This window comes from Lissotriton vulgaris, chromosome 3_1 (genome assembly GCF_964263255.1).
Source record: "Lissotriton vulgaris chromosome 3_1, aLisVul1.2, whole genome shotgun sequence".
In the NCBI taxonomy this organism is placed as follows: domain Eukaryota; kingdom Metazoa; phylum Chordata; class Amphibia; order Caudata; family Salamandridae; genus Lissotriton; species Lissotriton vulgaris.
In genome coordinates this window covers 1,408,221,463-1,408,248,901 of record NC_141689.1, presented here as the reverse complement: position 1 = coordinate 1,408,248,901, position 27,439 = coordinate 1,408,221,463, and the positions used below count along the sequence as shown (strand labels likewise).

Here is a 27,439-nt window from a genome sequence, read left to right as displayed (position 1 = left end):
GCCGGCAACGAAAGTGATTCAAGAAGTTCATTCACCAACAGTCCATGCTGAACCTTCGTACCATGGGAAGTAAGGAATCCCCTTTCTCCCCACAAACGTCCAAAACTATGAGCAACACCAAACGCATATTGACTATCGGTATACACAGTCTCTCTCTTTCCTTTCGACAACACGCTCTCGTTAGTGCAATCAACTCTGCTGCTTGAGCTGAATTCTGTGGAATACGTGCAGCTTTAACAATCGTGTGCAAAGTCGTAACTGCATACGCTGCAGTCGTATTGCCATTCGGAAGCTTAAAGCATGAACCATCTACCCATAAGGTACCATCAGAATTTGAAAGAGGAGTATCTTTGAGATCAATTCTACCCTTTGTTTCTTCCTCTGTCCAAAGAGGACAATCATGCTGTTCCTGAACATCTGTCTCTACAGAAATCGGCAACAATGTAGCTGGATTTAACGTGTTGCATCGTTTTATATGCACATGACTTGCCAAAAGGGTCAACTCATAACCTGACAAACGTACACTAGTCAAACGCTGAGTGCTTGTCTTATTCAATAAGGTATCCACTGCATGTGGGACCATCACAATCAACGTATTATCCAATACCAGACCAGCAGACTGTCGGATAGAAACAGCCGCTTCAGCTATCAAACAACTCGGCCACGCCTTAGCTACCGGATCTAAAGTAGCCGAGAAATACGCACATGGGCGTTGCTTGTCTCCAAACTGTTGTGTCAAGACGGACAACGCACATCCTTCTCTCTCGTGCACATACGGCGTTAAAGGCTTACTGTAATCGGGGGTACCCAACACTGGCGCCGAACACAGCGCATCGCACAATTCAGAAAAACTTCTCTGACATTCGTCAGACCAAGGAAGAGGATTCGGAGTATCCTTAAGAGTAAGTGCCAACAGAGGTTTCGCCAATAAGGAAAAATTCGGAATCCCCTGTCTACAATACGAAGTGATACCCAAGAAAGCACGCCCTTCTCTGTGTGGATGGTACAGTCATTTGCGCAATCGCTTGTATACGCTCTGGGGTCAATCGCCTTCCCTCCTTCGACAAGAGATGACCTAAGTAGGTCACTTCTTGGCGACAATATTGCAACTTAGAAAGCGACACTTTATGATGGAGGCCGGACAAATGTCGTAACAACTAAAGCGTAACTTCTTTACAAGTCTCTTCATCATCAGCAGCAACCAACAAATCATCCACGTACTGGATAAGAGTCGCACCAGAAGGCAAAACAAAAGAATCAAGCTGAGTCTTTAACGCTTGACTATAGATTAACGGACTCTCGCAATAACCTTGAGGAGCACGCTTGCACCGGAAGCTTCGGCCTCCTAAAGAGAAGCCAAAAATATCTCTACTCTCTTCAGCAATAGGAATACTAAAGAAAGCATTCTTCAGGTCTATCACAGAAAACCAGGCAGCCGAAGCTGGAATCAGTCAATAAAGCAGTAATGTCCGGGACAACAGGAAACTGCGGAACCACAATCTTATTCACTTCACAAAGGTCGATCACAAACGGATACACAGGTGGCTTAGAAGAGTCAGTACGCTTAAGGACAGGCAAAACAGGACTGTTTAACACATTACCTCTCGTTTCTTCAATCACATCTTTCTCAACCAAATCATAGATAATCGCTAAAAGAGCTCTCTCACCATCACTAGAGAATCGATATTGCAGAATGCGATGCAACTTAGCATTCGCCTTGAAGGTAACAACGTATGGTGGAATCTGCAAAAGGCCAACATCATTTGGATCTGTAGCCCAAAGAGTATCAGGGAGAGAACGCAATTCCAGTGGAAGCCGATCTTTAGACAAATACATCGGAGAAATCACTCTCTTACCCAACGTAAGATGTACTCTCGAAGGAGAACAATACAATGTCGTATTCAATCTCTTCAACAAGTCCAAACCCAACAGATTCTCACCACAACCTGTCGTTAGAATCAGCGGTGCTTCCAACTCACAAGGTCCAACAGAAAGAGACAAAGGACAAGAAACCGGGTTACGAACTGGGGCGCCAGAAAATCCTACTGAAACATTCGTCAAGCCAGACAAAGGTGCGCCAGGGAGTTTAGAGTGCATGATAGAACTCTTTGCCGCACCAGTATCCAACAGAAAAGGTTCTGACACACCTGATGTAATCACTTCAACATAAGGTCCACTCTGGTCTACTGGAACGGACACTACTCCCTCTCTTTGTCTATGGCTGTCCTAGCAATCATTCATATCAGCATTCTCACTCTCGACACAGTAATCATCAGCATACTATTGAGCCGACTGACCAGACGCAACATTCTGTTGATCAAAACAATTCAAAGAATTCTGAGGGGGAAAGGAACGTCCACTCTGGGGTAACACACCACGTCCTCTACCCCTAGGTACTCGCTGAACACCTCAACCTCTCACACCAGACACACCACTCGCACGTTGTAACAGAATCGGACAACTATGCTTGAAGTGGCCTTCCTCCTTACAATAAGCGCACTGATTAGGGCCTACTGGAATTCGCTGCGGAAAAGACTCGGGCTTCTGCAACACTCTGAAACTGTGGGGGGTGCTGAAACTCACGCTGACTAAAGCGAGGCGGATACGCCTGTTGCAAAAGAACCTTCGTCTTCAATTCTTTAGTCTTCTTCTCTGCTTTATCTTTCTCATCTTTATCTCTATTCTCGTAATATTGTGCAGTAGACAATATCTGGGCCGAAGAAGAAACAGCCCATGAACTCTCAGAGTCCTTTCACTTCTTACACAGCTCGGGGAGCAAATTATAGACAAACTTATCCACAAACAACCTTTGGCCACCTTCTGTACTCATATCTTGACCACTATGGTCGATGAATGTCTCTTCAAACCTAGTGAAGAAATCAGACACACTTTCATCTTTCTTCTGCTTATATGCTGCTAACTTATCCCAATTCACTCGCATAGGAGGCATCAAAATCTTGATTAGAGCAATAATCCTACCAGGGAGTTCTGTAACTAAAGGCTCAGGTTTAGCCCCTCCACATTGACGACCATCTGCAGCAGTAATATTAACCCATGTATCTCCTAACTCTACTGCATGATCCTCGTGACGGATCTTCGCCCACAAAGGTTGAGGGACTACATTCCCCAACAACATATCTATATCAGCTAAATTCATCACACACGCATCAACTGTCTGGGACAACTTCTTATAATAACCTGCAGGATTTTTACGGGTGTCAGGTAGAGTCTGCTTAGGAGCCAAGACTTCAGCTCTCTTCCAAGGAACATGTACCCAAACACCCTGAAAATGAGCCGGTGCAGCCGCAATACCATGAGCGGCATCAGCCAAAACTTCCTCTCTCCATACCGGAGGAACTTCTCTCATCGGATACTGCTTCACTTTTCTCCGTACCGAAGAATCAGGCTCAAACAACGACTGAGAAGGGAGTCTACACCTGAATGCCAGAAGCGTCTCTACCGCTTCCTCAACATTGGGACCCACTATTGTCCCTTTAGCAAATTCGGACTGAATTTAGCATCGTCCCACTCTTCACGAAGAAAAGTACACATAACATCAAGAACATATCTTTGCTTTGGTGCTTCCCACTGTAGGAAAACATCCATAACCGCTTTCAAATCATACCTGGAAACATTCAAACCCCATCTACGGGCAAGGAGATCTAACACTGTCCGCTCCTCAGAACTAGGGAGCTGACTACGCGTTTGTTTCCTTACAGAAACTGGGGTCATATTAAACGACCCAAAAAGAGGAGACAAAAGGCTAGTGAAAGTCTCAGCCATTCGTTGTCGAGTAGAAGGAGAAGAAGTCGACATGAGGACAGGAGACAAAGTATTCTGAGACGACAAAGACATAGGGTCAGTAGAAAAGGAAGTTGAAGGCAAAGGAGTTTGAGGCAAAGTTGTAAGCAAAGCTGGCGGCCCTAGAGAAGGCTGCACCAGAGGTTGGAGAACCAACTGTGGAAGAACGGGTGGCTGAGCAACAGCAGGAGGTTGAACAACTGGAGGTTGCACAACTGGGGGTTGCGGAGGTGCCGTAGCACTCTGCTTATAAGGGGGTGGTGAACTCAACAAATACGACATCAAAGGATCCTTTTCAGGGACCTTAGTCACATTCGGGACGAGAGGTGGCATAGCCGGATAACACTTATCAATGGCCATGCAACGTTGTCTATCTGACACCTCAATCGCATGATCTTCTTCATCTTCTTTAAACTGCCTAGCAGCTTGCATTATCGACATATTCTTCTCTTTCCTATTTCTTTTAGCTTGCTTAATTTCTATCTGTTTGGCTTCGTTACGCAAGAGGCGGAAAAAGTCAAACATCGCCAGCCGGGCTTTCTTCCTAAATAGAGCAACTTCCAAATTATCTAAAATATCTGATTCAAAACTACCATGTTGTGGCCATTTTAAAACACCATCTTTACGTGTATAGTGGACCCATACTTCATTATACGTAATGGGACCCACTCCATGCTTTGAATAGAGCTCATAAGTCGGAGTTCCAACCGGAGGTATCGGACACGAGTCCTCCAATCGGGATTCCCTGTTGCAACTACAACAAAACAAATTCCTAAGTTTGCTAAGACCAGGCATCTTTGCTCACTAATTTAGCTTCAAACTTCAAGGGGTTATCTAACACAATATACTCGCAAATGTACGAGCCCCTCGGCTTTGTTATTTGCAAAAACCAAATCAAAGAACCCATGAAACAAAACCAAGTTGTGGGAGCGACTCACTTATACTTAACCAAAATGTCTTGTCACGCCACCAGAAGACCGTCTATCGTCTCGCTCTACAAATCATCACAAAAGGGTCCAAGACAGGGCGACAGTCAGGGCAGCAGTCCTTCGTAGCCGTCGGAAAGGGGAAGCCTCGCAGCAAAAACCTTCAGTCCACATTCGACATGCCGGGGTCGATGAAGTGGAGGCCCTCTTCCAGAATTTCCTCACGAAGCTCCTCACAATCTTCGGGCTTGGACCGGTACCGCTGAAGTTGCCCCCACGTTGGGCGCCAACTGAAGAAACGAGTTTTTAGATCCCAGCGGCGCCAGGGGCACGCCCAAAGTCTTCGGATTCACCTGTCTTGGTTTACAGAGACACGGAATACTTCTGGGTGGCGTCAGAGACCAAGTTTATTAGCTGCAGCCAGTAACAGTGATCCTCGAAATACAGCATGGAAGTATTTCAGGAGGCTGCTCAAATTCGTAGAGCAAGACATCTCCTTTTATACACAATATTCACATTTAGAACATACTCCCACTGCGCAAAAATCTGACCAATAGGGTACATTCTCAAACAAAGTATCACATGACGAAAAACTCAGTTTGCAACATCCCAACCCAAAGCTAATCATTGGGAATGTCCCAAATCCAATCTCCACAAGCAGAACAAACCCATAATTGAAAAGCACAATGCATGCAATAAAGAACATAGGAAAGGAAACAATGTCTGATAGTGAGCAAGATAAGGCATGTGTAAGGAGACTAAAAGTTAACGATGTCCTGAACAATGATTGGCAATCTCAGACAACGATCAAACCAGGGAAATTGACTCGGCAGGGTCAGCTTCAGGTGAGGGAATGAGATCCTTACAATTCACCTCAGAGTCAAGAAAGACCCTGTTAATGTATACCAATACATGAAGGCCAGGCCTCTTCGTTCGTTCGACCATACTGGTCGGCCTGCGTGATGGCAAGACAAAATGGAGGCTCCGAAACAAAATGGAATCCATGTTCAAAACGAAATCTCCAAATACATGGTGAACTCGCTAGCTAACGTGACAAATTCACTCCACATTAGCCGCATTCGCTAAATACGGTCCAACATCACCAAAATCGTGACGGAACCATGGCCTTAAGTAACGAGGCCCGTTTTCGTAGAACCACAAACCGCCTTGTCTCTATTTGCAACCTCCCACGAGGACTGGCCATTTTACTTCGGTTGTTAAACAGTAATTCTTTTTAGGTTTCGCCTGGCGTCCGCTGCGCAGCAGCGTTCGCGCAGGCGAAATCTTATGTTAGAACAGTACGGGGGCTTTGTCCAGCCTGCTCTTCCATTGGCTAGTTCCATAAATGGAGGCTAGCCATTGGAAGAGAGATCTGTCAGTCATTGCCGGAGCAGATTCGTGGGCGTTCCAGCGATTATTTCGCTCTCTGCCCCTTTGTGAACGTCATTCTGGCGGTGGGCGGTAGCTTTTTTTTTTCAGCAAAGGCGTGCTTTTGTCATTCCGCCGAAGATGGCGGCCGGGCAGTAGCTTACTTGCAAAGCTCCATCTTGAAACTTTCGAGTTCATATATGTAATGTACCTTTTGCTACCTCGTGTACTTTGTTTGCTCACAATTGTCACTTTTGCCTCATGTAACTTAACGTCTGCTTTTTTAATTTGTTCACTCGGTAATCACAGTGACTCGTGATTTCTGAGGCAGTGTTCAGTGGGGCTCTTTAAACTGAATGAGTGGAAGGAAGGGGTGAAACTGTGGCCCTTTGCCATCTTGGCTGTGTGGGGAAGTGGGCAGTGCCGTCTTAAACCAGCGTGTGCCAGTTCCCGCCCCCCTCCCGCTGTTCGTGTGCCAGTTCCCGCTGTTCTATCCCGTTCCTGCCCCCGTCCCCCGGCTGTTCGTGTGCCCGTTCCCGTCCCCCGCTGTTCGTGTGCCCGTTCCCAAAAGAACTTCCAACTAAATGCAAACTCCAACATACCCAGCTTCCATTTGAATACAAATTGAAAATGCACTTAAACTACATTCCACTGAATGAGCATGCGTGACTGACAGCTCATTAACGTAAGAATGCTGGCAATCGCTGCACACATGCAGAGTATGCGGAAGTGGAGACCGGCTCTAAAACACACCTGCTTGCTTTGTCAGTGGTTGGTGTAGTGTGTGGCCCTGGGAAGCCTAGGCAGATGTGTTCTCGTTTAATGGGAATAGGCGTTGTTTCCCTGGCCAAGTGCAAATAAAAGGTCTCTTTGGACACAGATTGCCCGGTTGGATCAAGATGAACTTTTTTAAGTCAATCCAAAGCGTGTTCCTTCTGCAGCTCACTAGCGAAATGTCTGAGCAGAGGGAGTCTTTTACTTTCTACTGATTTGGGTTGATCACAGATTAAGGTGAGAAGCCTGCCCTTCTATAGCGGTTCAAAGCTAAATGAAAGCGCGTTTCCAACCACTGCAAATCCTCAGTGGCAGTCATTGAGCCAGAAGGCCCACTGACGTCCTCGCCCATCTTGAAAGCTGCAGTCATATTTGCAATGTGCTTGCATATTAATAAATAATAAATAAATGTTGAAGGTATTCAATCAGAATATTCTTTTCTAATGTAAAAATTGGACCTCTGTCCGGCTGGACAAGTCACTGCTGAATATTGTGCCATTGTGTCTATATTTATGTTGTGCCATTATTCTCTTGAGCTTGGGACCACTGTAGTTTTTCTCAAATATGTTCCCCAAGGTCCCGTGCTGACTCATTCGGGTGCCCTTGTTGTTTTCTATAATTGTATATTAATAATGCATGAAAGAAGCAAACTCCTTGGACTGGCTCTGCCTCTCAACAACGCGCCTCGTGGTCACACGTGCATTAAAGGCCTCAGAAAACCTGGCAACCATCCCCAGGCTCACAGTTTACTAATCCACGAGCCGCTGGCCAGCAGGAAAATAAAGGATTGAGTATTACAGTCTTAAAACAGAGGGCTATAATTGAAGATCAAAGGAAAACAGCCATGACTAAGTAACCTTTCAAAATCTGCAATCTTTCACTGGCAATTAGAATAAAGTAATTTCAGCCTTCAGCAGCATCCATCAGAGCCAAGGCCAGAACCAAACAAAATACATGGCTGACATTTTGGTGTCTCTTCTGACAGCTTATAAATAAACAGGTCACGCTTTGCGCTTGTTTTCATTTTAGTGGGTTATGCTATGTGTTTGTCGACACGTCCCCCGATACACGGAAATCAAGTCCATAAGTGAGAATTACCCAGGACCTTGCAAGTAGCCACATTTCCTGGCACATAAAAAAACTATTATTGTGCAAAAAACATGGAAACATAGCCGCCTGGTTTGCAAGTGTGCGAACTGTCAGATGTGCGAGTGTTCTTTTATTGTTTATTGGAAGTAGGGTTTGCTTGGGTAAGTGCTAACAAAAGATGTATTAGGTGATTTTTCGTATGTCTAGATCTTTGGAATCTCAGTGCTAGAATAAGTCATTTAGGCGCATCCTGCTTTGGAGACTGTTACAGGACATGATCTTTCAATCCCTACGGATAAAGCCAACCTAAGTCTGCCACGTGTGCTTTCACCCGCCTTACAATAGGTGACATACAGCGCCTTTGAACCGGATTACTCCCAGGGTGTAGAGTACATCCCCACAAGAAGTGTGAATTAGTAAAACGCGATTCTAAATATTACACACGCAGATTAAATGCATGCTAGTGTTCACACGAGGAGAATGAGTTTGATTTTGAAAGTACTGGGCATAATGCTGCTCTGACGTTAGACAGTGTGTAAGGGGCTGCTTTTTCGGCAGGGAGGAGCTAGTGCACCAACCGTGACGTGTTCACTCAATGACATCTATATTTGCCTATCGTCATCCGCAACCTGCTGAAATGCGGGGAAGGACTGAGTGTGCTCTCATTAGCTGATGGGGGAACGATAGATTTAATTAATCTGCGAACCGAGTTCAATGAGTTATGTGACGAAGTGTGCATGTAACTTAATGTCTGCTTTTTTAATTTGTTCACTCAGTATTCACAGTGACTCGTGATTTGAGGCAGTGTTCAGTGTGGCTCTTTAAACTGAATGAGTGGAAGGAAGGGGTGAAACGGTGGTCCTTTGCCATCTTGGCTGTGTGGGGAAGTGGGCAGTGCCGTCTTACACCAGCGTGTGCCAGTTCCCGCCCCCTCCCGCTGTTCGTGTGCCAGTTCCCACCCCCCTCCCGCTGATTGTGTGCCTGTTCCCGCCCCCCCGCTGTTCGTGTGCCCGTTCCCGCCCCCTGCTGTTTGTGTGCCGGCCCCCCCCCCCCTCCCGCTGTCACAGCACCTCGGCTTGTTTTTGTGTGTGTTAGAATCTGCAGATTATGTTGCAGATGATGGAGTATGTGGCAAATGCGTATCCATATTCCTGCGGAAAAAGCTGTGGTCGCAGAATTGAGCTGGCTCTGTCGAAGTTCTTTCTAGTAACATGGAATCTGCCCTGACCGTCTATCGCTTCACTTTACACTTTGTGATCCTCGTGGTTTGCAGTCCGACTTGTCTAAACTGTCCCGGAAGTTGGTTTAGTCTTCCTGCGTCTCCCTCCCTACCAGGATTAGTGCCTGTCACACCCTGCCCGTCACGCACCCCCGCCTAGGTCAGCATGCTACGGACACCCTTCCACTCCTCGGTAGGGTCGCGCTCTCAAGCTCCCGAGGGGAGTCTGGTGTTGTGTTCGTGCACAGGGTGGAGTCACGTGTCTTTGGCCCACTCCCAGCCTCTCCAGAGGAACGGAGCACGCATCTCTCTAATAACAGCTGCTGGGAGTCTTCGGCAGCAAACACTACAGCTGGGCATTCCCACAGATGGGGGAAACGTCCAGGAACGTAACGTCTATTATTTATTAAACTAAAAAGCCTCCATCTAAAGTAGGATTTTTTTAAAGTCACGTTATTAGCATTTGGAGAATACACTGTCAATGTGTGGCACCGCAGCACTTCCGGAGTACGGATTCTATACGTACGGATTTGTTATTTTTTTATCTGCATATTGTGTGTGGCCAGTGTAGATTGGTTTGTTCATGCTTTTGTTTAATCTTGGTCTGTTTTAGTGACAAATATAAAGTTTCCGACCTGGATGTAAACATACTGTATTTGAATGCTTGTGACAAAATGGCTTTGCCGTTTATTTGGTGGGTGGGTGTGTGTGTGTGTGTGTGTTTGTAGCTGTGTGTGTGTGTGTATGTGGCTCTGTGTATGTGTGTGTGTGGCTCTGTGTGTGTGTAGCTCTGCGTGTGGCTCTGTAGGTATGTATGTGTGTGGAATTATGTGTCGGTCTGTGTAGACTGGTATTCTGTTACTGGGAACAGGTGTTATCTCTCCTTAAGGACATGACGGGTTTGGAGTTGCAAAATGCCCCAGAGGTGTGCCTCCTAGGACACGCCCCCCAACTCAAGGGTGTCCTGGGGCGATTTGTACAGCTAGCTTTGCTTCTGGCGAAGAGACGCACGCTATTCACATGGGATAGTCACAGGTGCCCCCAAGGCGGACTGTTAGCTGAAAGACATGGTCTACTGCAGGGACCAACTTGAGACATATGCAGAAGAGCTCCCGACTAACTCCAAGCCCAGGGACATCTGGGCCCCCCTAGAGGAATATTTATTAACATGCTGTGAGGTTAGCACTGAAGCGAATTGTAACCATATAATGTGCAGTTGGGGATAAAGATGTTGCAAGATCGTTACTATTGTGCCATGTGCTGATCGAGCCAGACGATATGTTGCGGGCGGACTGCCCTCCGTGATCTTGTACTGACTGTGGTACTCTACTCCATACAGGAATCACTGTACTCTTTGGCCTAGTTTTGTTGAACTTCATTGAATGGTACTACCTTGGTATTTATTTATTTATTTTATTTGGAAAGTTTTATATAGCGCGAACAAGATCTTTGCAGATATCAGAGCGCTTTACATAGAGAGAGTACATGATCCTAGTCAAACAGGTAAGTCAGTAAAGCTAACAGCACAAATAGATGTAGATCAAAAATACAGATAATACAAATAAACAAAGAGGTCGAACAGGGAGTAAGGTCTGTGCATATTCTTTAAGAGTCCGAAGTAGTAGTTCAAGTGTATTTAGTACCCTTGAACTACTTGGTGGGTTGGGTTGAGTTGGGTGAGAGTTGTATGGGGTTTGTGGAGAGAAGTTCTTTGATGATGTGCAAGTCTTCTTTGACCTGGATGAGGGTGGCCATGATCTTGTCCAGCGTGGGGTATGCGATGGAGGTGGGAGCGGGGATCGGAGGTGCATGACTGACCTGTGAATTTAGCGAGCAGGTGGGGGGGTAGGCTGGTGTTCGTGCAGGGCTCCATTGTGTCAGTGTCCATGTACGGGACGGAGTTAGGGAGGAGAGAGAGAGTTTGGGCGGGGGGGGGGTGTGGATGAGGCAGAGAGGGGGTTGGTGGAAGGCGGAGAGAGCAAGGTGGAGGCTGGGTGTATGTTAGTGGTGGTGGGGGTGCCGTAATGGTAGTGAGGACTGAGAGTGGGGGGGGGGAAATGGGATTGATGGTGGACCGGTTGAGAGGTGGGGGAGTTAAGTAGAGAGAGGAAGTGTGTTCTGCGTATTTAGTCAGAGGGTAGTGGGGACTGAGGATGGGAGGGGATAAAGGGTAGGAATTGTCGTTGTGTGTGTCGTTCCGGAGCTAAGCTAGGTTGTGGGTGGGAGCTGTGATGTCAGGGGAGAGAGGAGTGTGGGTGGGAGCTGTGATGTCAGGGGAGAGAGGAGTGTTAATGGTATGTGTGGAGGTCCGAGGGTTGGTCGAAGGGGAAGGGGTGGTGTTGAGGGTGATGTCAGGGGAGAGAGGAGAGTGGGTGGGAGCTGTGATGCCAGGGGAGAGAGGGGAGTTAATGGTATGTGTGGAGGTCTGAGAGTTGGTAGGAGGGGAAGGGGTGGGGTTGTGGGTGAGAGCAGTGTGGGTGGGAGTTGTGATGTCAGGGGAGAGATGAGTGTTAATGGTATGTGTGGAGGTCTGGGGGTTGGTGCGTGGGGAGGGGGTGGGGTTGCGGGTGAGAGTAGTGGAGTCCGGGGTGAAGGGAATGGCGGTGATTTGAGTCATCGGTGCATTACAGGAGGTTAAGAATTAAAAGTTAAACGGGTGCAGTTTGCCTAAATGTACAGAATACGGAAGTATGGTGCTGTCGGTATACTGGAGCACAATACAAAAGCAACAGTAAGTTACATGAATCGCAAGTGACATTAGCGAGCAACCAAAAGATATATGTGGTAGCAAATGTTGCAGTACAGGAGTTACATGTACCAGGTGACACTAGTGAGCACCCATACATAAATATATGAGGTAGCAGTCGGTGCATTACAGGTTATAATACCAATACATAAAAACAGATAGTTGTAGACTATGAGCACCCAATAATATAGGAGGTAGCAGTCGATGCATTACAGGTAAAAACAATTACATAAAAACAGGTTATAGGACCAATACATAAAAAACAAATAGTTGTACACTGTGAGCACCCAAGAATATATGTTGTAGCAGTCAGTGCATTACAGGTAAAAAACAATTGCATAAAAAACAAATAGATGTAAAAATGCTGCAATAGAAGGCAGACACTATCGATACAGGCTAAGTAAGGTGCGCGGTAGTAGAAATTAGTCTATGTGTCCGGTTCTCAGGCCATGCTCCAATAGTGAGATTGACTAGTCCATGATGGCCGCCACTGAGAGAGATCAGTCTAAAATGGCCGCCAAGAAGGGGAGTCGGAGACAGTAGTCCTCTGTTTGTTGTTCTTGCTTTGAGAGCAGGGAAGGGCAGTTTCACATTCTATTGGGTAAGCCCAGATCTTAGCCTTCTGGGAGGGAGTCTTATCTCTATTTTGGTGGACCTGTGTGGAGGAGTTATGCCGAGGAGCCTTGTGGGCATCTGGAGCTACAGGCAGAGATTTATAGTTTCAGTTAGTGACCCCTGCCCTTATGAACAATGGAGGTTTAAAAAATGTGAGGCGAGTGAAGTAAATAAAATACCTTATGGTTATTTTCAGCTCAGTAGGCACCTTAGAGTTGAGAGTGCAGTATTGCCGATATCACGCTTTGCAGGCATCAAGGGTCTAGGCAAGAAGTGAAGTAAGCAAGATGCGGTGAACTACTGGCAGGCTGCATGCTAGACCCCATGCCCGATCCTCGGTCCCCGCCAGCACCGCAAGAAGGCTGTAGGTCCGCAAGTCTGCTCCGCAGGTCCGCTCCTAGGGCCATAGCAGCGGCATGAGAGGGGGGCCACCGGGAGTCACGTCCGCCGAAGGAACCTCGCTGTTGCCCGCAAATCGGCCAGAGCTCCTAAGCTGCAACCCCTCCCGCCTCGCTAGGCGATGTCGTGTGTCTCCCGCTTTCCTCGCCTTTAGCCTCGGGACTCCACTCTTACCGCTTGAGCCCGGGTAGAATCCGCCGAGCAATATGAGGGCAGCTCCCTCGCAGATCCTCACAGGGGGCGTCTCTGCTCCCAGTCAGCGGTCAGGTATCCCCTGCTGGCTCCGGTCAACGCCCCAGCAGCCGGTTCCCGCCGTCCGTTGTGGTTGGGGGCCAGCTCAGTCGACCCCACCGAGCCTGAACGCCCACTCTCCTATGGGCGCCGCATGAGTCCGGGCAGAACCGCCGCGCAGTAAGAGGGCAGCTCCCTCGCAGTCCCTCACCAGGGGCGTCTCTGGTCCCAGTCTGGTATCCCCTCCCGGCTCCGGTCAGCGCCCCAGCAGGCTCACAGCGGGTGTCTCGATCCCAGTCTGGAATCCCCTGCCGGCTCCGGTCAGCGCCCCAGCAGGCTCACAGCGGGTGTCTCTGGTCCCAATCTGGTCTCCCCTGCTGGCTCCGGTTAGCGCCCCAGCAAGCTCCAGGCAGTCAGACGTCCGTTCTAGGCTCCTGTGATGGACAGTAGCAGCCCGGTGTCCGGTAAAGGCGGGGCGATTAGGTCCTCTCCCGCGCCGATAAGATAATGTTCCAGTTACTTGAGTTATCTGTTGTAGTTACATTCAGTTGCGTAACTACGGATACCCGGGATGCTGAGTGCTAACAGGGATTAAATCCAAAATTGGAATCCCAAGCACTCGGAGCTCCGCCCAGGAGCTCCTACCCGGCGGCCATCTTGTCATCTTGTATATGCGGATTTGCTATGAACATGCTATGTATGTGTTGCATAATCAATGAAAAGTTGACAAATAAAGTTAATAAACAAACAAATAGCTGCATAGTATTTAGTAAAGATGGACATTTTATGTGGAGTGGGTGTTGTAACGTATCTAGGGCTCTAGTGTAATTTTCCAGATTCATGTCCTTATATAGGTATTACTTATCATATCCTTATATAGGCATAAGAATCATAACCATATTTAGACACAGCCAATGCAGTCCAAATACAGCATGGCTACTTCCACTAAGCACCAAGAGTACAACAAGTTCTTGAAGACAGCCAGCCTTCAGCAGTACGGGAATTCCCCCTGCTTCAGTATTTATTTGTCCCAGAACTCCTGGAGCGTGTAAAGAACTCGAGTTCTTAGTGACGTTATGTCCACCCTTATGTCAAACTCAGCACCTTCCAGGTATAAATATACCAGCATCTGCCCTAGCAAACACACGGTGGTTTGGAGCAGATCGACTAACTACTTGCCAGACGTCCTGCTGTAGCGAGTGCCTAAGGAAGCCGACCCTCCCGCTGATGCACTGAGAGAGACACTGTCTTTTCTCCTGCCGAGAAATCCAGCTCCGGTGTTTCCCTGTTAGCCTTGCGGGTTACTGGGAGATCGAGTCCTGAGAGAGAGATACAAGACCTCCTTCATTCTATAACCAAGGTACGGAGCTGATTAGACCCTTAGAGAATTCTTGGATAGATTCTTAGCAGAAACTATTTAACTCAAGCTACACCTCACTTACTTCTTCCCTTGTACTAGGACTTGGGTACACCAGGGTAGGCGTATTTTAGATGCACCAGTTGAGTACTTTTAGTCATTATTTTTCATTGTATGTATGTATTTTATCTATCTTATGGCTTAGAAACCATATAAATTCTTTTACAGTATTATTTTATAATACTCTTTTTACTGTACACACTTTACTTCATGGCAAGCATTAAGATTGTAGCAATTCACTTCTCTTGCATGAGAAAGAAGACTGCTCAATAAATAACCTTTTTATTGAAAACGCTTGTCTCTCCATTTCTCTGCAAAAACCCTGGTGAAACGAAGCATGCACGATTGAGTGAAATAGCCATCTAGTGTTTCCGCGACTCTGGAGATATACTCCTTATTCTTGGGGGAGCAAAGTTGTCATGTTATATGGTTGTCAGAAACTAATCCCTTCTTGTGTATTCGAGAAAGTTTCTAGTGACCTCTGAGCTAGCTGGCATTCACAATTAAGTAACATATTCAATAGAGACCTAGTCGATTTAAGTCCTACGTCTAAACTGTCGTTTATGTTATTCCAATGCGCTGAGCCTATTGGGAATATAGGAACTACACTACATTGCAATGGCCTATAAATGGGTCATTTGATCTTAAAAAGATTCAGTATGTGGAACAATGTAGGTTTAAGCGCAAAAGTAGACAAGAAATGTTTGACTGTGTACAATATGTGGGAGAAAGAAGCGCGTGAACGAGTGAGAAGAGAACCAGCTTTGATAGAAAAAGAACAACGCAAAAATATCCATGCGAAAGCGCTGGAATTAAAAAATAAAGAAATTAAGGAAATAAAAGAGAGAGAATAGGGAGCGTCATTTACAGGCAAATGGCCAATACCCTGTCCGAGGCCCCCTTTACCCCCTACTAAATAAACCTCAGGATGATTCAATTTTGTTAGATCTTTCCCCGCCTCTATATACTTTTCCCTCTGCCCTTAAAGTTGATTCTGATAATGATATTTCTCCTTTGGATCAAGATAAGTTAGGATTGGATGCTCAGTGAGAGGCTCGCTCTTTTCGGACACCTGATCGTGCAGCCACTCTTAGATCTGCTGCTCGTAAAGCAGCTCGTGAAAACATTTCTGCTTCAGATCTTGTAGCCGATGTACAACAATGGCAGGATAGAGAGCAGTTATATTTTCTAGAACTGTTTGCCACAGAAGTAATTGCACGGTTTAGGAAGCATTCCACAGAGTTAGAGCCTGTTGATATAGCAAAAGATTATAAACAATTATTTTCCTCCCTTCCAAGGTGGCTGACTTAATTAGAGGAGTGGTTAAACTAAGAGCTGATGCATTCTGTTTTCAAGAGGAGAAAAAGGCAGCTGCTGCAGCTGAACAAACAATTCAGACCACCGTGCCGCGGGATGACACTCCAGGGACAGATAAGAATATTGTGGTTCATGTCAAAACCATGCGGGGAGCAGCGCATTTAGATGTCCCTCCTAAGGGTGCAGGAACGGACGATGATAAAGATTCCACTGATGCGAAGGGTTATTTTATTTAGAAATGGGTCTATACTCCTTGGAGTAGAGCGGATGTCATGGCTCTTAAAGCTGCTTTGCCTGACCCATGGAAAAATTTGGCCGCCTTTTATGAAGAAGTTGAGGGAGCTATTAATTCCTGTCCCATGACTTTGCCTGATATTGATATGTTTTTGGGGCTTATTCTACCCCCTGATATGTGGAGGTCTATCCGTAAAGTCGATGATCATGCAGCTTTTGGGGATATTTGTAAGGGACTAGAGAGGATAAATGCGGAACAAGAACCAGCACAGAAGCCACGTTAAGACATTTTAGACCTTCCAAAGGCTATACTAGTCAAATTGAAAACTCTCATTCCTCCTATAAAGATAGATTGGACTGTGTTAGCATCCTGCAAGAAAAAGGCAGGTGAATCTGTCTCTGACTTCTTTACACGTTTTGAGGAGGCACTTTAGTGGCCAGTCATTGACATATGACACGGGCAGGCATCCGTTTGTCAATAAATTTGTAGGGAACATGTTACCAGGAATAGCGAGTCGCCTAAAAGCCAGCGAAAGTTCATAGACCACGTCTTCCCCAGTCTCTTTTGACTATGGCTCAGTATTATGAATGTCAGGAATTGGAAGCTAAGGGCAATGAGGATAAAAAAAATAAGGAGCTGAAAGCAAAGGTTATGATTGCTAAGTTTTATGGCCCATTTTATGGAAGTAGTGGTAGAGGCGGACGTGCAATGTATCGCCCAGGCACCCTCTTTTTCCCGAGCTACTTGGTCTACTGATCAGTGCGCTTACTGCAGGGAGACCGGACATTGGGCTTTTGAATGTCCTCGTTTGGGTACTCAGCAGTATCAGAGTGGTCGGGACAAACAAGAAGCCGCCCGGGGAATCCAGGACATAGAGGAAATATGGATGATCGTACCACGTTTGAGACTGTTGGGCATACTCTGAATTCTTCTAATACTTTTGATAGGCGTAACCAATATCAAATATCTGATCATTTGAATTTGGATTTGAAGGACTCTGCTTATGCATAGGGATGCCTAGGATTGGGTAAGGAATCAGTTGGAGTCCCAGTAGATCAGAAGGGTCCCGATGTTACAGCACATGTTTTGGGTTCTACTGATCGGTTTCAGGTCGATACAGGAGCTACTCATAGTGCACTGTCTAAACAACTGGTTCCAAGGGCTCCCCTGTCTGGCTTAACCATTACATCGATAGGTTTCTATGGGACACCTTCCCTTAGCCCACTGTCACAGCCAATTACATTTCATGTTGATAAATTTACCGCTCCATTTCCATTTTTGCTTTCCCCCCCAACACATCAGACCATATTGTCGGTCTTGATATGCTCAAGTATTTTAGGGCTACGATACGTTGTTCCCCAGAAGGTGTACATGTTATTTTTAATGATAACTATCCGGGGGTTAAGAAGTCCTGTCTCATTAGAGTGGATATTGCTTCGTCTTCACTCCCTAGTACTCTGTGGGCTACATCAGATACTGATGTGGGGCAAATGGCTATACCACCAGTGCATATTCGGGTGAAGGAGGGTGCTTCATTGCCTCGATTGCCTCAATATAAAGTATCTCGAGAAAGTGAAGAGGCACTCGTACGTATTGGTCAGGATTTGATTGAAGTGGGGGTTTTGAAAGAAGTACCTTACAATATTTACAATAGCCCTATCCTTCCCATTCTGAAGAAAGACACAGATACTAAAATCTACAGGTTTATTATAGATTTGCGAGAGGTTAACAAGATTGTGGTGCCCCAATACCAGGTACATCAGGACACTCCTTACCATGGTTCCTCCAACTGCTACTACATTCACTGTGATTGATTTGAAGAATGCTTTCTTCTCAATCCCTATTCATTCTGACAGCCGATATTTCTTCGGCTTTACTTTGAATATTCGTTCCTTTGGAATATGTAGAGTTCTCCAAGAGTATACTGAGAGTCCTAGTATCTACAGAGCTTTGAAAAGACAGCTTGATTCTTTCTCTGTGGCGACTGGGGTGGCTCTCATACAATATGTCGATGTTATCTTGTTGTCACGATCAGAGTATGTGACGATGACTTTGTTTATGTTTTAGCTTTCCTCGTGTCAATGCGGGACTCGAAACTACAATTCCCGCCATGCTCAGGACGTCAGGGGCGTGACGCACGTCTGCGCGCTCAAACCAGGAAATAAACATGCATTGAGGAAGACGGACGCTGCAGATTATTCCACTATTGTTGGGTTGGGTACTTTCTACAGATTCACCGGACAGCAGCGAGGTGCGAGCGCTCTTCCTCGTTGTTGGGCATTGCGTTTGTTATAGACTACTGTAAGGAATCTCGTGGAGCAAGAGATTCCGCCTTTGGGTTTGCAATTCTGAACTTTTGAAGGTTGTGAACTAATATTATTTCGCTTTCCTATTTTTTGTACGAACACTTGAACTGCCTGAAATACGGTATTTGAAAACCAGTCTTTTTGCGCTATCTGTCAAGAGGAGTGACAATAGCGGGTTCCGTTGTTTTCAGGATAGTTCGCTCAACTACAGAAACATTGCATATGTACAAGGAATCTGTACAGTAAAAGGGTACCGATCTGATTAAGTCGTATTAATAGATCTATTTGCCCTCATCTTCGTTTTCTCTCCACAACCTTTTTGATTTTGTCTCAACCTCAGAAGAGAGATTCACAGGGGATACAGGGGAACCTCGGACCTAAGAACTGTGCCTGTTAATGCTGGTAGGATGCGAAGAACTTATTGCATGTTATTGTGTTAACATTTCAGTGTTCTCAGTTTGTTCTTTGTTTTCTTATGGTAGGTCTGGTCTTTGGTATTTCCCTTATCTCTTCTGGTATTGAGGCCACCACATTTTTCCCTTCCAGGTAGGATCTTAGACATACTGTTGTATAGAGGTAAAGGAAGATAATCCTGTGATATATGTACGGTCCATGGTGTGTATACTTAGTGCACTTGTATTGTTGTTACAGCTCTCCCTCCCCGCTGTCCCCTTCCTTTCCCTCCCTCGCTCGACTGCCTTGGTGATCTGTATGCTGTCAGCTAGACACCGGGGACGTCGGACGGTGGAACCCATATATCTTCAGCACAATCCCGAAGACAGGAACGACTGAGCCTGACACTTGTCACAGTGTGAAGAAGGGACACTGTCATTGCTTTCATTTCTTGCATCACAAAGTTTCGCAGAAGAAATTGCAGTATTGTAGACAAAAGGTTACCTATTTAGGTCACCTCCTGTCTAAGGAGGGATGTGCACTTACACCAGACCGCATTCAAGCTATTTTAGACAGGCCAGTGCCCCGTACTCAGAAAGATGTTCGTGTATTCATTGGTCTTACTTCTTTTTTTAGGTAATAGATACCAAGCTTCTCACACATTGTTAAACCTTTGTTGGCTCTTCTGACTAAAGACACTCCAATGCCCCTTCCATGGACGACTGAAGGCCAGAATGCTTCCCACCATTTGCATCAAGCTCTCTGTTCTGCACCAGTATTATGTGCTGTAAGAACACGGGTTAACCCAAAAAGTCACTGGGACCTGGGCGGATAGTTGATACAGACAAAGTGGTCATTATTCTTCAGCCATGGCTCGAACATCATTAAATCGATGTCCCGAGCTCGTTATGTGCTTTTTACAACCATGCAACCACTTATTCATTACATCGCAATGTTCAATCGACCATGTTTTTGTGTTGAGGTTCCCTATAATTGGCTTACCACACATGAGATGTGTGTTTTCCCTTATATAGAACCGCAACAACTATCGGTCATTACCTGTTTTTCCTCTAATGTATTCCTCGTGTGATCTTAACATACAACCATGTATTTTCCCTTCTCTGCCTTTTATTATTTTAGGAGCTTTTGGGATCCTTTGTGACCCTCAGTAATACTAATTTATTAATTTCCCATACAGATTCATTGCCCCACTTTCCACATCCCTTGTCCTGATGAAGACCCTCTAGCAAGGTTTACACTACGCCTGCATCTACTTGGGTCGAAACGTTGACACTTCCTCCTGTGTTCAGCCTCTTCCCTGACTTATCATTTGTGATTTTACTTTATTTGAGGCATGATTGCTAAATTAATTGAGGAGTTATTTTTTCCATTGTGTTAACCTATCATTATTTCTGGTATACTCAGGTCTCAGTGACCCTTGTCGCAATTCCCATACCTTCACTATCCCAACACTACCCTTCCCTATCCTATCCTTTAGGGGCATTATATGTGATTTACTATGCATCCATTTTATGAATGATTTTTTACGATACACGTTGTGATTAAAAACAATGTTGTTATAATTTTCTTTGTATTCATTCAAGTGTTTTTACTGCCTAGTTATTTGTTCGACTATCTGGGACCACTTTGTCTGTATCAACTGCACCAGTATTAGGCACTCCAGACTACACTAAGGCTTTTACACTATGTACACGAGAGAGATGGTTATGCACTCTCAGTTGTAGTACAGACACGCGGTGACAAGCAGCGCCCTTGTGCATATTTTTCAGCTGTTCCCGATCCAGTTGCTCGTTCATTGCCTGGGTGTTTCCATTCTGTTGCAGCGGCAGCTGTGTCCATACGTCAGAGTAAAGGGATAGTCTTGTCACATAGACTGTTGGTGTTAGTACCCCATGCAGTTGATGCCCTTTTGAACCAAACCAAAACGCAGCATTTAACCAGTGCCAGGTTGACAGGATACGAATTGACACTTTTAGTCCCTCATATCACCTTGAAAAGATGTTCAACCCTGAAACCAGCTACTCTGTTGCCATATCCGGTGACTCAGTCCCAGTCACAAGAGCCTCATGATTGTATATGCCTTACTGAGGAACAGACAAAGGGTTGTGTCGACTTGCGAGATACGCCCTCTCAAATGTTGATGGAGAACTGTGGGTGGATGGGTCTTGTTTGAAATTACCAGATGGCACAACATCAGCTGCATATGCAATCACAACACTTCAGACAATAGTTGACAGCTCGTATTCCATAGAAGTCAGCTCAGGCAGCTGAGCTAATAGCTTTGATACGAGCATGTGCACTTAGTAATGACTTGTCTGAACATTTATACGGATAGCTGCTATGCTATTGGAGTGGCTCACGATTTTGAGTTCCTCTGGAAGAAAAGAGGCTTTCTTACATACCATGGGATGCAAATAATGCATGGAGAATTGGTACACAATCTTCTGACTACTTTGACATACCCAAAGAAAATAGCGATTGTTAAATGTAGTGCACACAAGAAAGTGACTGACAAAATAGGACAAGGTAAAGCCTTCGCAGATCACACAGCCCGTGAGACAGCAATGCAGTGAAGCACCACATCTATGTATGTAGTGAAGTCACAGGCTGAACGTTGGCATGATACCAGGCAGGAAGTGATAGACATGCAAAGATGAGGGCTGTTGGAGAAATAAACATATGACTAAGTGGCAATTGCCCACAGCCTACTTACATTCTACGATTCATATGGCACATGTCGGAACCTCCTCGATAACGAAACTGCTCACGCAAGTCTGGGAGCATCCAGAAATTGCCAGCACAGCTAAAAAGATAGTGCAGCCCTGCTTGATTTGTCTTTAGTACAATCCTGGAAAAGGGACACGAACTCCTACAGGAGGGTTTGCCACACCGACGACACCTTTTGAAGTTTTGCAAATGGATTACATCCAGCTTGAACGCTGTAATAATCTGAAATATGTTCTAGTGGTGGTATGAGCCTTCAGTAAGTGGATAGAGGCATACCCTACGAAAGATAACACAGCTCTTACTACAGCAAAGGTGCTTCTAAAGGAATTCTTCCCCAGATTTGGTTTTTGCGGAGTGATAACGGACCCCATTTTATTGGGCAAGTTGTTGAGTATGTCCTGAAAGGATTAGGGATTTAGCAGAAGTTTCATGCTGCCTTCCAACCACAATAAGCAGGGCTAGTGGAGAGATACAATGCTACCCTCAAGCTTAAGCTAGCTAAGATTCAGGCTTCCACATCCTTGAAATGGCCTGACGCACTACCCTTGGCATTGTTATCTATTAGATCAGTGCCACATTCACGATCTTGCCTTACACCTTATGATGTGGAATTTGGAAGAACTATGAATATTTAGGGAATTCCTAAGCCACGCCCCATACATGATGTACCATGTGTCTTGATGAGCGACTACCTATCACAGTTGACTGACAGTTTGATTTCTATTCATCAACAGGTTCGAGAAGCTCTTCCAGACAAGTCGAAAGGTGAAGGCTACGGACTACGGCCCGGTGACCATGTGATGATCTGGTCCTTCCAGAGATAGAGCAGGCTGGAGCCTAGGTGGCGCAGCCCAGAGCAGATCCTCCTCACGACAAGAACTGCAGTCCGAGTGACGAACAGGAGGAACTGGGTGCATACTACCCACTGCAAGAAGGTGCAGTCTACCTTGGTGGAACCTGCTGCCCTGATCAACCATCAAGACATCCTGGACACGGAGAGGCCAAGCCATATCACCTGAAAAACCTGAGGAAGTCTTCCCGAACCATACGATTCTTGGTGCATCCCGATATCAACTATGGCCCCAGAAAGAAACATAATTGTTGAAAAAGACTGGTTGAGCAACCGTCCTGGGTTAGTGAGAGACTGAGCTGAAGAGGGGGGTGACACCCGTCTTAACCCTCAGTGAAGAAACAAACGGCTGCCCAGGACTTTAGAGCTCCAACGGTTTTGTTACTTTAACAATGAGATGAATGTGCCTATGGAGAAAACATCAACTGCTGCGAGGATTTGCAACAAGAGTATTATGTGTATTGTTGGGTTTACTGTCACTATAATCACTATGGCAGTGATAACTTGGGTTGTAGAGGAAGTGGCTCCTGCTCAACAAATGCTGACTGTCTCTACCACAGCACTCATTGAACACCACTATTTTACTCTCCCTTACCATGAGCAGAAGCATAGACAGTCTTATCTGAACAACACTATCACCAGGTGTTGCACCACACGCACGATGCTACGAACATTACTGACTGTTGGGTGTGTGGAATGATGCCAGCTCATCAGAAAAAGGGAGAAACACCTTTCATTCCTCTTCATTTCTCTCATAACGGTTCTTGTCAAGCCTGGATTGCACTGTTATTGGCTTCTCAAGTGGCTAATATTACTGATATGGGTGTAGAGAGATTATACTACTATCTTAAAGCGTGTTATCCAGATGAAGAAGGTGATCCGCAAGCTAAAGGGACCAAATGGGAGATGGAGGAGTACCAACAAGGAAATGCTTCTACACATTATGTTTACCCAAATACTCAAACTGCTAAGGGTAATGGACCATTTGTTATAGCGGTCACTAGAGCCTGAGTAGATTTATGTGTGAGTAGTGTTGGGAAAATTCCAGTGGGAAGAAGTGAATGTGCTCTGGTTTTGAATATTGCTGGCACCATTAACAGTAGTTTCACGTATTCACATAACATGTATTTTATCTGCAGAAATAAGGGATACTACCATCTACCTGTTGGATGGTCTGGAGTCTGCCATGTTTCCTTTTTATTGCCACCTGTATTTCTGGGACCTGCATCATATCACAAAGACTATCGACTGTTTAAATACACTTCCAAGAACAGATACAAAAGAACAATAAGTAAGGATGAAGTGGATCAGACTGACACCGCACTGCAGCAATATGTTGATTTTAATTTGGGGCTGTTCTTCTTTGTTTGTGCTGCCTTGAATAATAATTGACAGCTATGGCACTTGGAAACATCACAAAGGAACTACAGATTACGAGGATTGTGGCGCTCCAAAACTGTATTGTCCTGGGCACGGTTTTGGCTGACCGAGGTGGTGCATGTTGCATCATTGGATGTAGCTCCTGCGTGTATATTCCAGATCATGCCCCTTCAGTTTTTGATGCGATCTCCAAGTTGCATAAAATAGCTGCTGAGATTCACCCTGATTGTGGCACATGGACTTTGGCCAGCTGGTTTTGGACATTGTTCTCTACCTGGGGCTGGAAACTGTTGACAGTTCTGTGTGTATCCCTTGCAATTCTACTGACATGCTGCCTATGTATACAATGAGGCCCAATGCTCTGTTCCATCTGTATTACTGCTTGTACACCTACTAGACGTAATGGTAAGCAAATGAATGCCAAACGTGTACTAGATAGAGATTGATGAAATGATGAGAATGGACATACATGATGTATACCTAGACTCTTCTAGATTAACACGGTTAGCATTCAGCTGAAGCCATCTTGTTTTCGGCAGCCATCTTGACTGACCATGTGCTCGCCATGTGCTTTTCCTTCTTCACTGTTTGCCCTTGTGCTGTGCTCATGAACTGGCTATACTTAGCCTCAGCTACTCTGCACATGCTCAGAAGAGTCTGGAGCTGCCCATGCACCTGCTTAGGTTTGTTACTGTCAGGATGTCTTTACCAAAGTCAGCAACTGTTGGCCCCTCCTTTACTGTCGACTGTGCATTCTCTGTATGACCATTTATGTAACTCTTCCTATGTGTGCTTGTACTGCCTTCTTTTGAGCTCCTGTGTGGGTATAAAAGACCCATGGTTCTTCTACTCCTTGTACTACTTCATACACTGCCGAAGGGTGTTGTGTGAATGTAGTTCCACCTCATGAGGTTTAATAAATTATCTCTTTACTATTTCAGCTTCCGTGCCAACGTCTATTTAATGGTCTGATGACTTGTGTGCAGAAAAGGGCGAACCCCTAGCACTGGTAGGCCTTGCTGAGGTCTACTTCTACAGAAGGACAAGACTTCATGGTTGGAAAAGCCCTTAATGGTGCACAATGCTGCATCTCAGTCTTACAAGGACAATACGCTGTTGCATACTAGTTACACCAGATAGACAGTTGTATCCACCCTCCTCTAGGTTAAAAGGATTTATACAGCGCATGGCTGCTCCAGCGACGGGGCGTCCCAGTGCTACCCAGGTACAAGTTGCCGCAGAGGGAAAGAGGTTAGACCAGGAATAACCAGGTTTTTAAAGCTTTTCGGAAGGTTAGATGAATCTGAATACACCTAATGGATGGATGGTGCGAGTTCCAGAGCCCAGACGCCAAAGCCTTAAAGAAGCGTCCCCCGGCTCTAGCTCGTATGACTGGGGGTACAGGCTAAAAACTGATCGGAAGAATGTAGTTTACCTCATATGTCATGTATAAAATGACTGAGGACGAATATGCTACTTACCAGTATGCATCTGTTCTTGGCATGTAGGGCTGCTGACATTCATATCTGTGCATAGATCGCTGCCTAGTGTTGGGTCCGGATGATTGCACATTGTTGTCCTGGAAGAGTCTTCGAAGTATCACAAGATAGGTGGCTCCTCCCCTGGACTACAGTGCGCATGGGCATCGACTCCATCCTCAGATTGTTTTTAGCCATTGTGGCCAAGATGGAGAGAAACGCAGGGAATGATGACCATGCTAGAAGTATATGTGATTTCTGCAGCTGCTACAGGCGCCGGGGAGGAGGGCGGGCAATATGAATGTCAGCAGCCCTACATGCCAAGAACAGATGCATACTGGTAAGTAGCATATTCGGTTTGAGGCATGTGGGCTGCTGAATTCATATCTGTGCATAGAATACATAGCAGTCCCTCCATTAACGGCGGCCGCCCGTGCCAGCTGCAGCAGTTTGGAAAAGTGTTTTGAGAACAGCCTGCCCTACAGCTGCCTGCTGTTTGGAGTGCACATCAACACAATAATGCTTTGTAAATGTGTGTTTGGTAGACCATGTGGCTGCTCTACATATGTCTTCCAAAGGAATGTTTCCAAGGAATGCCATAGAGGCCCCAACTTTCTGGTGGAGTGGGCCCTTGGTGGAATGGTGAGAGTAAGTTTTGCTTTCAGATAGCAGATCTGGATACATTTAACGATCCACCCAGCAATACCAGCCTTGGAAATAGGGTTACCTTTGTGGTGTGGTGCAAAGGCAACAAAGAGTTGCTTAGTCTTCCTAAAATCCTTGGTCCTATCGATGTAATACATCAGGGCCCTTTTGACGTCAAGGGTGTGGAGCATTCTCTCCGCCAATGACTCAGGATTTTGGAAGAGAACAGGCAATTCAATAGTCTGGTTGATATGGAATTGAGACACAACCTTGGGAAGAAATTTAGGGTTAGTGCGAAGCACCACCCTGTTAGAATGAATTTGAATAAATGGCTCTTGGATAGTTAGGGCTTGTAGTTCACTAACTCTCCGTAGCGATGTAATCGCTATGAGGAAAGCCACTTTCCACGCCAAGAACTGAATCTCGCAGGAATGCAGTGGTTCAAAGGGAGGACCCATCAGCCGGGTGAGGACCACATTGAGGTTCCACTCCGGAGCTGGTGGAGTCCGCGGAGGAATGACTCGTTTGAGTCCTTCCAGAAAAGCCTTAATGGCAGGCACCCTGAAGAGGGAGAGGTGCTGCCTATTCTGGAGATAAGCGGCCATCGCAGATAGATGTATGCGAATGGAAGCATAGGCCAGATTACATTTGTACAGATGGAAAAGGTAACAGATGATATTCTGAATAGAAGCATCTAGCGGGTTAATGTTGTGGTCTGCACAATAAATGACAAACCGCTTCCATTTTGCCGCATAGCATGCTCTGGTGGTGGGCTTCCTCGCCTCCCGAATGATGTCCATACAGTCGGAAGGCAAGTGCAGGAAGCCAAACTCTAGGACTTCAGGAGCCAGATCGCCAGGTTGAGCTGTTGCGGATCTGGATGCTGAATGTCGCCATGGCTCTGCGTCAGAAGGCTGGGTGTGAGACGTAGCCTCTGATGTGGTACCACGGATAGTTCCAGAAACGTGGTGTACCATGGTTGGGGAGCCCACGTTGGAGCAACCAGGATGAGAGTCATCGAGTGCTGCCTGAGCTTGCGTGCCACCAGCGGTATCAAGGGTGCTGGGGGAAAAGCGTACGCAAATTTGCCTGACCAGTTCATCCATATCGCATCGCCCTGCGACTGTGGGTGTGGGAACCTGGCCGCGAAGCTTTGGCATTTTGCGTTCTCCCTTGTGGCGAAGAGGTTGATCTCTGGATGACCCCACCTTTGGAAGTACGGTTGGAGTACTGATGGATGTATCTCCCACTCGTGCATTTGGTGGCTGTGCCTGCTGAGCAGGTCCGCCATCTGATTGTCCTTGCCCGGGAGGTGTTCTGCCATAAGGAAGATGTTCCTCTGAATAGCCCACTTCCACATGCTCTGAGCCAGATGAGACAGCGGCGGAGAGTGTGTTCCTGACATTGCCGTCATGTTGTCCGTCCAGATCAACACGACCTTGTTGCAGATGTACTTTGAAGGCTTTTAGTGCCATGAAGATCGCCATCAGTTCCAGAACATT

The 27,439-nt window shown here is 46.0% G+C and overlaps 1 protein-coding gene across 1 annotated transcript in view; it reads right to left on the bottom strand.

Moving 5' to 3' along the window:
* Positions 1–27,439, bottom strand: part of CDS1 (CDP-diacylglycerol synthase 1) — a 955,907-nt gene that overhangs the window by 496,427 nt on the left and 432,041 nt on the right. The gene's annotated exons all lie outside the window — the stretch shown is intronic.